Below are 13,372 nucleotides of genomic sequence, written 5' to 3'. Positions count from 1 at the left end.
ATGTAATTCCTGCCCCAGCTGGACTACAGAGTTGTCTTTGGTGGTAAAAAGCTGCAAATGCAGTCTACTTTTCCACATGCCCAAGCCATTAAACCCCACCTGGAATGTTCAAACTCATTGTCTCTCTCCCCTATGCCCACCCGCCTCTTCTTCCCTTTTACAGGCTACGTCTTGTTCATCTGTCTCTTTACTAAGAAAAACCACCAAAGCCACATTCCTACTAATACTATTCTTAGCTTTTTGTTTCCCCTGTAGGAGCCACAGTTCATATGTTACCACAAAACAGACTTACAGAAATTTAATTGCCAAACCAAGCTGCAACTTGAATGAAGCTCCCAACACTTTGTATATGATAGTTACCTTTGTTTAGCCACGTTACATACTACAAAGTTCACTGTCACGTTGGCTAACAGAGGCACACAAAAATTGGAGCTGACAGGGAACAGACATTAAAAGCTCATGATAAAGCCACATTAGAAGTGGTGAGATTCCAAACATTCAGCCCATCTCAGCCTGCAGCCACAATTAATTGCAGAAGAAACTCCTCTTCAGAATGCAAACTTATTTTTTCTTTCATTTCACACTACCGTTCCAGAGAATGAGCCAAGATAAACTATTACTGTGAAAAGCAGAGCCATACCATCCGACACTAAACATATCAAGTAAGAGAAACCTGAAGTCAGGTTGTCTTCTTTCAGTTCACTCTGCAAGTGCTTTGAAATATTTGTGTTGTAGAATCATGGCAGTATACAGCTCAGAAGGATATGAGAAACTATGAACATCTTACCACTGTCCCAAGGAGGAACCAGCTGCTTCAGTGTCATTACTGAGAGATGTTTCTCCCATTTGGTTTTGAAAAATGGCATCCTATTCCTACAGTTTGTCAATATTAACATCAGAAGGTGTTTCCCATCTTCACTGGTATCTGCAAGTGCCATTCCCTTGCTCTGCAGCAGTGCTGCGGCACCAAAATATCTCTCTCTTCCCTTTCAGTTTCCCATTCTTTGCGATAAAAGCCCTCAGTAATTCACCATCAGATGTTATTTGATGCATCCTGAGGACTCTTACTGCTCTTGTGTGGACTATTTCCAGTTGGTGCCTGGTTTCTCCACTCTTGATGCAGGTCTTGAGCTGCCTTGTACAGTCTCAGACCCAGCACATCCTCCTACAGCTAGTACTGCTATCCCTAACAGCACTTTCCCACCACCCACCCTGCAACTGAAGGATAACATGTCCTTATGTTCACCTTGTAACTAACTACATCTCCCAGATCCCTTTCTGCCGAACTCCTGCCCATTTAGCCCTTCCTTTTCTCATTCCTTCTGAGAAAGAGATTTGGACTTGTCTTTACTGAGTTACACCATCCTTTTTCAGCCCAGATCTTTCAACCGTTGAGATGCTTCAGATTTCAAAGCCCTCCTGAGATGTGCTCTTTACTCTTACCTTGGTGTCATCTGCAAGTTTAATAATGTGTGTCTACTTTCTGAAAATGTTGAGTGTTGATGGACAAAACCCAACCTCAGCAGACATCTCACGAATGTCTGCACTTTTGACTTACAAGTTTCTAGCCTCCCTGCTGAAGGTTTATTGCTGATGACCTCACCTGCATCTCCCCCCAATTATAAAACCCCAGTCTACTTGCTATTTCTAACACACTGTAAGTCTACTTTTTTATGGTGAGTTAGAAATAAAGATATCACTAATGAGGGATGAGATTTTTCTCGAACATAAGCCATCATGTGTAATTGGAGAAAGGTGCAAACACCTGTGCACAAGGGATTACCAACCCAAATGAACAAACCTCATATTAAAATTGATCACTAGCCACTGCTTTGACTTTCTTCTAGGGATTTAGCACATTTAATCATAGAATCATTGAATGGTTAGGGTTGGAAAGGACCTTAATATCATCTAGTTCCAACTCCCCTGCCATGGGCTGGGACACCTCCTGCTAGACCAGGTTGCTCAAAGCCCCATCCAACCTGGCCTTGAACACTACCAGGGATGGAGCAACCACTAACTACTTCTTTAGTCAACCTTGTTTCAATAATTCTAAGAAATCAAGCACTAAGATATTCACACAGTTCATTCTTACAGCAAGGAACCAAGATTAAAGAAAAAGAAACAAGGGGAAAGTACAAGGTCAAGAAAAGATATCCCCTGACCACTATAACAAAGCCTAGAGATTAGCCTTTAGGAAAAATACAGCTACTGGTGCCCTCTTGTTTGCTATTTGCATTGCAAGTGGCATTTCTGGTTCTGCTTGGGCTTTTCCACTGTGCCAGGTGTGTAAGACCTGGCCCTCTCACAAATGTTCCTCCCTAATTTAGCATTACAACAGCTTCTTCACACATTTTATTCCTTGAAGGATTAAACACAATTAAAAGCATTAAAAAGATCAATGTACATTTCTAGGGTAATCTGTTGATATTTCTCCATTGGCTGTCTTATCTCTTGGCTTTTTCTCATGCTGTTCTTTTTGTCTTGTGTAAAATCTGACAACTATGTATTTGAGAGTTTCTTGAAGATCAGTGCCTCTGCAGAGAACAATTGAATCTCTGCTTGAACATCCCCTTGGACTGGAAACGATATGAAACGTAAAGCTACAGGCATGTGATGTTTCTATCTTTTGGTGGTGGAAGAGAGGGAGTTTTGGGGTTTTGAGAGTGGTTTTTGTGAGGGTTTGGTTTGTTATTATTTGGTTTATTGTATTTGGGTTGCTTTTATTTGGGGGGGGGGGGTGGTTCATAATAGCAGATTTTTTTTGTGTCCCTTGCCAGAGGCTTCTGGTCAATAACAGGTCATAGTGCTGACCAGGTGGGCTTCTGGCCAAGGTGCCCCAAGCAGCTACTCCCCTGGCCACCAAGGGCTACAGGTAAGCTGCTCAGGCAAAATTAGTCCCTGCCTGTGGTGTGGCCACTGGTAAATCTCAAAATTCCAAGGCAGATTTACCCATCCTTTACCACTGACACTGCAGCGTTCACTCATTTCTCATAGTCAAGACTAGGCCAGCAGATGAGGGAGTGAGTCTGTCCTCATTTACTACCACTGGCCTTTGTCCCAAAGGCTTTACATTCTTCTTTGAAAAAAGGCATGAAAGAACATAAACAAACAGGGGAAGGACAAATGGAGATGAAAGGTGACCAGGAAATGAAGATAAGATCAATTAATTATGTGTATCTGCCCTTGCCCAATGTAATGATTACAAATAGTCTTAAAAATCAGCTGACCTTCCAACAGGGTCAGGGTTAATTACATTGAGTGTGGTTTGGTATTCCTATTTTGAATCAGATTATTTTCTTTCCTCAGAGGTGTCCCAGGAGAAGTAATTCAGAGTGGAAGCTGCATGTAAAAGCCCAAAGCTTTTGACGTTCAGAAAGGGAAGTCTGAAAACAGCATGGGGGAATTCAAGGGAGGAATGGAGAAATGTGTCACTTAGGGTGCCAGCCCAAGGAAAGACAGGAACAAAGTCACAGAGGAGATCAGATTAAAAGGTGGTGGTTTAGCTACTTGGAAATCTGGGGATACAAATTTAACCCCATTTTGCTTATTAAGGAGCAGGCTCTTGTGCCATGGCTTCCCAGCTGCAAAAGGAGGGCAGAATTGTCTTTTTTGTCTACCAGAGGTATATATGGAGAAACTAGGGAAGATTAGAGAAAGAGTGATATCTTTGAATATGGCAGCTGACAGCACAGTGCAAGAGTAGCAGAAACAGCTTGGGGAAGAAGGCTAGCACTTACGAATTTGCAAGCCAAGTACTGCATAGTCCACAGAGCTATGTAGAGCTCTACTAAATATTAAGCTGGAGACAAGGAAAGCAAGGAATTTAGAAAAGCCATAAGGTGACCTGTCTGCTATGACTCACCATTTAATAAAATTAAGATCTAACATTTTCTGTAGTGTCATGTGGGTAAGTCACAACTATCTAATATAGATTCAGCTCAGTAGATCTCCACTATCATTTCTTGCTGTGAAATCATATTATTCCAAACGCTTCACTTCATTACTATGGCAGACAGATCACTGCTGTTACAGTACCTTTTTATTTATGGTACACACTTCTCTGCTTCTCTGCTTTGTTTACTATCCTTTTTCACTGTCTCCATCAGGCACAGAGTAACAAGAAACCCTACTGGTGTAATTTACTCTGCTCAGTATGCCATTTTGCTAAAATATTTTTCTTTTATATGGCGTCCCAAAAAATAAATAAAACTAAGACTATTACTATGGTTGAAAAATTAAGCTAGTTAGGTAATGTCAAACTGGCAGACATTCAGCATCCTTCAATTACCCTCCTTGTACATATGCATTCTGGCATAGCCTTTAATTAACATGACGGTACCATTTTTTTTTTCCAGTGAAAACATGTCGTTAAGTACCCAGGGTGAGTGAGGACCCAATACAGAGCATTCTGCTTTTTCCTTAATGTTTAATAGGCTTATTTTCTATAATCCTCAAAACCCTGCTCTGAAGACAGACTAATTAATTTCTGCCTGTTTTTCTCCCATACCACTACAGTACATGAGTGCTTCATAAACAACATGTTAATTTTCACAGCTGCCTGGGGAGATGGGTAAAGGGTAAGGAGATGTGGGAGGCAGTAGTTTTCATTATATAAAAAGTGAACCAAAACTGTGGAACTCAGTGAGGGCAAGGCTCAAAGACAGTCCCTTTGATCCCATCCCACCCCGGATTGGAGAACCACAAATAACCTAATCCCAAGGTGCGGCACCATGGTGGGCGTCATGGGAATGGCATACACTTTGGTTGGTGGCAGAGGCACCAGGACAGGCTTGTGCAAGTCCCAGGGCATGTGGGTCCACCAAGCTGTCCCAAAAGATGCAGAAGTTTAGGAGCCCCAGGGGATGATGTGCGCCAGGATTTATACTCAAAAATGGCCAAGCTGTTTTGGCTGAAGTTTTCCATCGGAATCAGCTTGACCCAGAGATCTGGTGAGGAAGTGCTCAACTCAGGGTCAACGTATTATTAAAACCTACACAGCAACTGAAGACACAATTTGACAATCAGGAGCAACAGATGACCATAATAATAAACTCTAATCTCTGTAATGAGAAAAAAAAAAGTAGCATGTCTAGCCAGATCCAAAATTGAGATTGATTTTGACAGTCTGACAACACAGTTTTAATTGCTGTTTATAGCATAGCACTTTTGTGTACCCACATAATCAATTAGAGGAGCTGCCAGCAGCTAAACACAGGCACATTCACACACCACCTCAGAGAGATGGACTGGAATGGCTTAACCTGCTCTGGGCTGCAGATGGGCCAGTACTGCACTGCCTATCACCACCTCTGCCCAGCACCACCTTCTGCACTCACCCATGTCCGGGGCATAGCCATCAGGCTCATAACATTAGCATACATGTCTGTATACACTGGAAAACCCTGCTACAAGGGAACAGCTAAGGGCCACATCCAGTGCCAGGGGCTTTCTGATGAAGAAGTCAGTCTGTAGGAGTCTGGAGGACTCCATTTTAATCTTGACAGGTGAGTAGAGCAATACGGGTCCACCTTGTCCAGTCGGTAGCAAAGTGCAGCTGTGAGGATGAAGGATCCTGGGCAGGATGTTAAGCATCACAGCCTGCATGGTGTGATTGCTGAACAGCAGTTACAGTCAGAGACCCTAGAACACAAATTATGTTCTGAAGCCCTGACATGAAATTCTTACCCAGCTACACTGAACAGAATAGACATGACTAGGTCTGAAACATAGCTGCTTAAAAAAATGTTTCAAATGAATGTCTACGTGGAAAGCTGACAGCTCAAGCATACTGTCAAGTGGTTACCCTAGCCAACTACACCTGGCACATCTGTGCCATAGACCAAGTGCTGTAGGTGAAGCCCTCTCTGCTGAACCTGAGACGCCTTACACTGAACCACATGTAAAATCCTGCATTGTGGATTGTGACATTGGTTCACTGCTACAACAGTTAGAGGTATCATAGTGCTGCTCCACCACTGCCACTTTTTACTTTGACAGCCAAAGACTGGACTGACTCTACAATAAACCTTTGTATGCCCATCTCTCCAAAACCGTCATGATCATTTTCTGTAACCTAGTGGTACATCACTGCTCCTTTGCAGCCCCTCACCATTGAAAAAAAGGTGCCTTGAAGACATACTACACTTTTACTCTTGAAGAGAGAGGGGTCAGGAAAGGCTTCAAACAGCTCCTCCTTTCTGCCTGAAGTGGCACTGAAGCAGAGACACATACTTCCAAATTCAGTGGAGAAACAGATGGTCCACAAAGTTAAAGATGTGCTTATAGGGCTGAATTGAAAACATGCCTAGATGCTTTTCTGAGTCAGAGCCAGAAACAGTTCCCCAAATTCACCCGTTTTGCTTGAGACTCATCACAGCAGCAGATAGACAGCAGTTTTCATTAAACCCTTGGTACCGTGTGAGTTTCAACACATCCTTAATTACAACATTCTGACTGGCATCTCCACAAAATGCAAAAATCTTAATCTCTACGGGACCATACCATGCCACAGCAAACAGCCCTGGGAACAGCACACAGCACCCTGTGAGACACAGGTAAGACGAACTGTTCCACATTAGAGCAAACACCAGCACATTTTAATCTTTCTCTAAAACCATCCAAATGAGAGACTTTCATTTAAAGGAATTAATGTAGCTAATTAGATTCAAACACCAAGGCAATCTGTCTGCAATTCTTACCCCAATTTGGTAGGTAACAGGTGACTGCTTGTGCCTTAAGCAAGCACAGACTCTTACTGAGAGAAAATAAGCCATTTTCTGAATATTCTCATGGTAAGCAATCATTTTAAATCCAAAGACAAAGTAGAGACTTTAGTAGGATCTGTCTGCCAAGCTCTCTGAACACATGCACCTTTTAAGCAGTCTCAGACAAAATATTTCATATGTATTGATGAAGTGACACGAACAGGCTCAGTGAACCTTCTACCTTTGTTTTTATGAGCTGAGAATAAAGAAAGTTACTTTTTGGAGCAAAGGAGAGTAACGAACCATGGCTACCGATATTCAAATGACAAAAACATCTGAGCAAATTCCAGATGTCAACCATGTGTTATGGTTTAATAGTTCAACTCTGAATCACAAGTACAAAAACCTGTTACGAAACACATGCCTGCCTGCATGTGTGCATGCACACACCAGTGTGAACTACTTAAAAAAGAAAACCATATTTTTTGTGGCAGTAGCAGCAATGGAGAAAGGCAGTTAATCTGAGCTGAGGTGGGAGAAAATTAGCAAAGTTTGCCCTATGCCAAGGACCAATGGTGTGATAATTTGTACTTTCAACATTTACAAAGAATGAGTCTAAACTGATGAGAAATTAAACACCCACTTGACAAGCAACCGTAATCCTTTCAAATCCTAAAAGTCCAATCACACCCTGTGTCTTGAATAATCAGTAGTGTAAGTCACCCACATCCCTGTCATGTAAAACTCATGGAAGTCCAAATAATTCCTAGCCCTGCTCTCTCAAACAATAGTATTTATATTGTGGTTTCTTAGACCCTTTCATTATTTTTTTTCTTCTTACATAAAAGGGAGAAATATCCATCACACTGACGTTTAGCAAGAGCCATTCCTCATAATCTTTCTGGTGAAGAAACATAGAGAAGAACCATTTATAGTTCTGTGTGCAACTTGTGGCTGTGAGCAGGCACCCCTCGATGGGTGTTTCCAGCTCTCCCTGGCTCTGGGTGGTGGGCTTGCAGGGGAGCTGACAAGCAAGGTGCTCCCTCTCTGCTGTGCTGCCTGCCCAAGTAGGAACCTGCAAGCAAGAGGAATAATCTACTTTGGCTCATCAATTTTTCACTCATCCCTTCCTCCTGGAACTGGTGTCGTCTGTGCCGCGCTCCCATATGCTGCAATCAGCCTGCTCCCTCTCTCCTTCTATCCAAGTGGCCCTCCAAGGATAGAGTAAGTCAGGAGCTTTGGGACCTGAACCAGTTTGTCTCAGAATTTGCACAGCAGTGAGTTCCATAAGGAGCTATTGACACTTGCCACCCCCAAGAATCACACCCCTGAACACCCCTAGGTAATTGCACATTGCATGTTTTCCTGGTTGATTTCAAGCGCCTGTTTGTCTTTGGACATGCACATGGCAGGTCTGTGCACCCGCATAGGCACTGGTGTGTGCAAACCTGAGCCAGCACACATAGAAAGTGCACGGTAACTACGCACTTGGCTTGCCCAAACACACCTACATTTTTATGAAAATTAAGCCTTTAAAGCTATGTTTAAATAAGCTGTATTAGATTATTTTAATGACTTCATGACAAGCCAAGTTGGGATACTGGCAATGGACTGGCCCAAGCAGAAGCCCTTCAAGGAAGGTCGTGCTGCTAGGTTGGAGAGCAAACTGCAGCTGGGGGAACCACAGCAAGGGGCTCCTCAGCTGCTGGAGGATGGTCACCAGATTAAAGAAACTGGAATTATGTCCTGGTCTTGAAAAGCAAGAGGCAGGCTGTGCTGCTTGGTGTGTGCTGACAGGTTTCAGTCCTGCAAAGAGCACAACCCCTCTGCCTGGGAGCTCACAAGACATTTTTATGTTTCCTCCAAAGTGCTCTTCACTGTAAAGCATAGGCCTGGGGCCTGGGAAGGAGGGATGTTAAACCACACTGGAAAAAACAACCACCCAAACCCAAAACCCCAGCCACCAGCACATTTATGCTCCAGTCTCTGCAAATTAAGATTTCACACGGGAATCTGAACAGGTGCAGTGTCACTCGATCTGGCCATGGCAGCCGCCTGCCCTCCATAGCTGACCCTTATTTATTTTGCTGTGGTTTCCACTCAGCCGGGTCCCAGTGGTGAGGATTTCAGACCCTGTGTGGCTGAGAAGCAGCAGCTGGCTCTCTGCTGTTCCGGGCATAGGGATGATCCGGCACCGGCGCAGGGCACTCGCTAGGGACAGAAACCTCTGCCCACCATCTCCGTGCATGGCCGCATGCCCAGGGCAGGCACACATGGCCAGCAACACCTTGTCATGGAGATAACTGCTTATCTCCGGTGTGCAGAGAACACCGGCTTCGCATGACAATGCCAGCACAGCCCTAAACAGCTTACAAAGCAGGCAATGGGCAGAACGTTTTCAGGACACCCACGTTTCTACATTACAAATATTGCTTATATACCTGGCCCAAATTTTGACAAATCCCCAGATAAAAGCCTCTCCCTGAGCTGCTGCTGTTTGTAGGGCCTGCAGAGGGAAAGCATGCCCAAATTACAGAGGCAGGAGGAGCTTGGCTCTGCAGAAACGATCTGGTTGAAGGCCAGGTCATGCCATAACATTTGTGGACATACATCACAGAACAGCAGCATTTGCATGATTTTTTGGCTGCAGTGTGACTCAGAAGGAAATGGGGCTGATGGGGGTGAAGCAGCAAGGGGTGCTGCAATGGGGAGAAGGTGACGAGTGGAAACAGATAAAACTACATAAAAAATAGATTTAAAAGATAGAAATGTCTCAAAGAGGGGTCATCAGAGCAGGGCAGAGGCAGGCAGCTGTCCCACAAGGCTGACTGAAGTGAGCAGACTAGGGCTGTAGGCAAAGGGCAGGTGGGTGTCCCTGGTCATGGCAAGGTGGCCCCCAGCAACATGGGGCACTGGAAGTCTTCTTAGCCACTGCAAAATAAACCCTATGGAGAGGTGAGCCTGGAGGCACAGCCCACCAACTGCCCCAGTGCAAGGCAAAACTGCTCTGTACACAACTGCAGTCCCTGGGGGTAATTTCTGCAAGGAGATTTTGATGGCAAGCCTGGCAAGGTGCACGTTAAGCTCCTGATCTTTCTGCTGGGTTTGGGGTTTTTAATTTGCATGATGATTTTTCATAAAAGCCTATCCCGTTCAGAAGGATTGCCATGGAAATAAAACAAAATATGCTGTAGGGTACTGTTCTCCGGGGTTTGGGTGCTCCCAAAGTCGTGTTAGACTAGCTCCATCTCGTGGAAATCAGCAGCAGAAGGGGGACAAACAACAACGAAGCAGGAGAAAAGCTGTAGGAAAATGCTGCCAGCTTTCTCCTTGGCTGTATGTGCCAGCAGTGGTTTTGGTTCCCATCTGCAGAGGTTTCACTGGTCCCAGCCCTCCCGGAGTTTCACTCCCGCATAAAGGTTTGAAAGAAAGGGAAAAAACCCTTGAGCAAAGTCAGCAGAAATGGTGTATTTTTTCTGACTTTTGATATCTAGCTGTAATATTCACATGGTTACGTATGATCATACTCGGAGCTCACAGGAGGGTTTGAGGCTGTGCGGTGAAGCTCTGCCACGCAGAGCTTTGCTTCAGACCGTTTCCCAAAGAGACTCCTTCTCCCTCCATCACTCCCTGCCTCTACTGGTTAATTTACAGCTGCATCTGCACCTTGTTCAGCATTTCTTTCTTGTCTCTGTCATCTAGTTTCCCCTTCTTATTTTGCAGCTTATTCCAGAAGTGTCCACACCCCTGCACATGTCCTTATAAATCAGAGCGAACATCTGTACTGCAGAGCTCAAGCACGTTCCTGCCTTTGAAAAAGTTTCCAGTTTAGATAAGCAACTCTTTCAATCATTTATATGAAGTAAGTGCACAGCACTAAATTTACAAGGTTATATTTTAAAAGAATAGTTATTCCCTCTTTCCTAATGTACTCTTGGATTTTTCTCCAGCTTATTCAGACTCTGAGTTTTAGCCTTTGTTATTAGAGTTCATCTTGCGAGTCTACATAATCCATGTCCTGCAGGACAGTTAGTGGATTTTATCTTCAAAGACATGTTACCACCACTTAGAGTCATCTAAGAAAACAAATCCTTCAGGCTTAAGAAGTCTGGCAAACACTCCATGAACTGCAAAAGACATCAGCAAGCCATGAGCGTATATCGCTGAACACAGATGCAACCATCTTCTTAGGTGAAGCTTCACTCACCTGCAAGGTGCCCAAACACATAAATTATGCTAAAATGATGAATGGCCACTTGGACTTCAGAGGACCTCTGTATTCCATTGCCATGCTTACGATATCCCCGAGTGCTTTAGCAAACAGTGCCCACTCAGCACATGGTCATGAGAGCTGGAGCTCAGTCACACAAGATGTCAGCAGAAATGCACAGCAGTGTGCACTGTAGAGATCCCACGCTGCTGGCTATGACAAGGTTTGGCCTGATGGCAGTCTATAAATAGGACTTGACAAGAGAGGCTATGGAAAATGCAACTGACTAAAAGTTTACACATCATGGTGAAAGGAAGGTTCCTTTGCATAACTGGGCAGATCTTCCTCTGGAAGTGGGTAACCTGATGCAAACTCAGCTCCTTGCTGTCTTCTGTATGTTTTCTGTCTAGGCAAGAACGTTCCCTAGCCTCTGAGTGCTCCACAGTGCTGGGCATGATTTTCCACATGAGCTACTGCAGGATTTGGGTGAGTAGCAAGCCACACATTGCTGTTCATGCTGCTTAGGTAACTAAAACCGTAAGAGACAGGTGAGAAAACTAAACAAAAGGGTAATATGGGAGGCAAAATTTGGAAATCTTGTCTAGATCAGATGAATTTCACTTTCTGCCCTTGTTCACCGAGCCATCCTCCTCCAAAAAGTTATTTCTACTACTACAAAAAAGACCACCTATACAGTATTGTTGCACCCTATGCCTGTGTCATTTAATCAGTCCATGCAAGCCCTAGCCAGGGAAAGCTTGCTGCTCACAACCAGCAGCACATTGAAAGACATCATTGCTATTTCTCTCACACCAGCACAACTTCAGGAGCTGCTTCTTTGTGGATTCAAACCTCGGGCGAGTGCCCAGCCCCTTATGTTTCTTTTAAGACCCACTCATCTGTGATCCAAGGAAAATACACATCCCGTGGTGCACTGCAGACAGAGATGTCTCTGCCCCAGGCAGTGCAACTTGGATCAGCACAGCAGCGTGACAAAGTACAATTCACACACCTGCTGGGAACACTTTTTTTAATGTGATTTTGTCCCCATGAGCTGGAGACAACGGCCCTGACCAACAGCTGCTGAAGCTGAATGGGCATGAAAATAGCACAGCAGAGTGGAGAGGGGCTGCAGTGCCAGCAGCCTGTGGATACTGAGGAGGAAAGGGTCAATTGTTCTGAACAGTTAATACCAAAATAAGCAACAAGTTAAATAAGAGCAAGGAAAATATAGCTACACCAAGAGGAAAAAGCTTGCAACTGACAGCAAGTGTGATTAGGCAATGGGGTCCAGTGCCAGAGGAAGTGATGACTATCGGCTAACACCATCCTGGCAAGAGTTCATCATCATCGCTTGCAGGAAAATGGAGCCCGACAGTGCGAATGAGCTGCGTGAACCATTGCTGCTCCCTTCCTTTTGGGCTAGGCAGATTAGTCATCCCAGGTCTTCTCTGCTACAGGCCAAATAGTGAGGTGGTTGTTCAGCAGCTCCCAGCCACTCCAGGAGAGTTCATGGTATGGTGCTTCAAGCATTTCAATGCTTTTTCAGAAGCTATTGAAAAAGGAAGAGAAGGCTATTGTTGGCTTATGGCTTTGGTATGAAAAATATTTTGGAGGGATGGCAATATGCAAAGAATTAACACCAAACCAAGCTGCAGTGTGAAGCTCTGATGCATTTTTTCTGATGACAATGAAGCCTTGCTGAAGACTGAGTTGCCGAGTGAAACACTTTCAAAAGAGTAATCGCCAACCTGCAATACTGTAGGACATTCATCTAGCAATCATTCAGGGGGCTGAGGAGCAAACAAGCTTGTCTCTGACCTGGATCTGACAAACTCACCAAGTCCAAACTCTTTCCTTTCACATACCATTGCAAACAATGATTAAGTATTTGGTACGTGTGTACATATATGTACATATATATGTATATATATATATATATCTCCATTAAAAAAACCTAAACCAAACACATACATGAAAGGGGATGTTAGAGCAGGTGGAATTTCTGGAGCAAGTATCTGATGGAAGGAGCGACCCGTGGCTCCAGATCATTGGTATCTGCGGAGGCCAGTGTGCAGAGGAGGCATAGCTCCAGCAAGGACCACCATGGGATCGCTTTGCACATTCAGGACCAATCACCTCATTTCTACATCATTAGTCTGGCTGAGAGAAAAAACTTCCTTTCAAAGCTGTCTGATAGAAACAGCTCATCAGCAGCACCCAACCACACCCTCCGCTCCCAGCAGCCACATTGAGAGCGAAACCCTGAGTTTCAGCAGCAAAGTTGGTTTGTTCTCCCATCAGCAAACCAGGTTGGTCAAGGATTCATGCCTGGCAAGAAATGTGAGGACAGAGACTTCAGAGTCACATCTCTGAAGCACAGTGAGGACAAAGGAACAAATGTTACCCTGTGGTAAAATACATTTAGGGCATTGACATATTCCAGACTGAAGCA

Source organism: Pezoporus occidentalis, unplaced genomic scaffold (assembly GCF_034315485.1).
Source record: "Pezoporus occidentalis ecotype Australia unplaced genomic scaffold, CSIRO_AGI_Poc_V1 ctg16, whole genome shotgun sequence".
Lineage (NCBI taxonomy): Eukaryota > Metazoa > Chordata > Aves > Psittaciformes > Psittacidae > Pezoporus > Pezoporus occidentalis.
Note: the sequence above shows the minus strand (reverse complement) of the source record.